Source organism: Lactuca sativa, chromosome 6 (assembly GCF_002870075.4).
Source record: "Lactuca sativa cultivar Salinas chromosome 6, Lsat_Salinas_v11, whole genome shotgun sequence".
Lineage (NCBI taxonomy): Eukaryota > Viridiplantae > Streptophyta > Magnoliopsida > Asterales > Asteraceae > Lactuca > Lactuca sativa.
In genome coordinates this window covers 1,466,461-1,468,226 of record NC_056628.2, presented here as the reverse complement: position 1 = coordinate 1,468,226, position 1,766 = coordinate 1,466,461, and positions in this window count along the sequence as shown.

The following is a 1,766-nucleotide window of genomic DNA, read 5'->3' as shown; positions in this document are numbered from 1 at the left end:
GAGATAAATTATGAAATTAGAATATAAGCTCAAAAGCAATAAGAAGAAGCTAACAATTAAAAAAATTGTGTTTTTTTATTCAAAATAAAGTTAATTTTCATTGTTCTATACATAATATTACATACATGACAGCCACATATTCACTTTTCCATATATATATATATATATATATATATATATATATATATATATATATATATACACACTCTCTCTCTCTCTAATAAATGAAGGTTTTTTGATATATGTCAAACTCTCATTCAATTTGCCAAATGTCATTTTGTGGTTATTTTAAATTAATTTTTTTTTCTACAAGTCATTTTATAAGTTTTCTATTTTATTAAATTCGATATAATATTTTAATATTTTAATATAATAATAGCAATAAATGTAGTAATAAATAGATATCAATTTCATCAATGACCCTATCTTTTAATTTAAAAATTCCTAAATTAAAACTCATTTCTTTCTTTTGATTATTTATTTAAATTATTTGTTTAAATTTAAAAGATAAAAAACATTTCAATTATAATAATTCATTATTTTTTTTTATTTTCTTATAAATTCAAAGTTCTCAAATATTTTTATGTTTATGTTTATATATATATATATATATATATATATATATATATATATATATATATATATATATATATATATATATATATAGATATTTTAAATTCACTCATATAATACATGAGTCTCACAACTAATTAATATATATATATATATATATATATATATATATATATATATATATATATATATATATATATATATATATATATATATATATATATATAAAGGAGGACATTCTATCTCTCTTTCTCTCTCTCATAAATAAATAAATAAATATATAAATAGTTCTATAAAACTTTACGAATTCCCCTTATATGTGAGATGAGACAGTGATTTATATACAATTGTGGTTGTTTATGTTAAGATAAAAAAAAAAAAAAAAAAAAAAAAAAAAAAAAAAAAAAAACTTAATTATTCATTTATCTTTCATGATTTTGTATTATAAAAAAGTTGTGGTCTCTAATTGTTTGATTAAGGTTTTTGTTTGATTGTAAAGTTATTTCTTGAAATTTATGTTGAAAATTCTATAAAAATTAATTTTAATCTTTTCATCTTAGTACATTTCTATGATTCAAGCGTTATTTATATTAACATAAATTTGTTAGTCAAGGATAAAAACGAATTTAGACCCAACTCCAAAACTAGGGATGTCAACGGGGGCAAACGGGACGGGGATTGCATCCCCCGCTCTCGCCCCCAAAATTTTCCTGTTCCCCAGCCCCCGCCCCCGCCCCTGAATTTCCCTTCTGACCCCCGCCCCCGTTTCCCCGCCCGAATTGATTTTGGGCTACCTTATTTGGACTAAAAGAAATTTTTGTTTGGGCTAAAATAAACTATTTTTTGGGTAATAAATAGATATTTATAACATAACTTTACATGTTACAAACAACTTAAAAACATGTTTTTTGTAGAATTTTTGTACGTAAAAATCATTTTATTGTTTATTATTCTTATATAATTAATACATGTCAATTTATATAATTTATTAACGGGCCCCCATGGGGGTTTCGGGATGGGACTACCAACCCCGCCCCCGCCCCCGAAATCAAAACGGAGATTAATCTTGCCCCCGCCCCCGCCCCGTCCCTGATTTTTTTTCAAAAAATGCCCCCATACGGGACCCTGGGACTTTTTGGCATCCTTATCCAAAACAATACTAAATATAATTGCTATATTTAACATAAACGCCT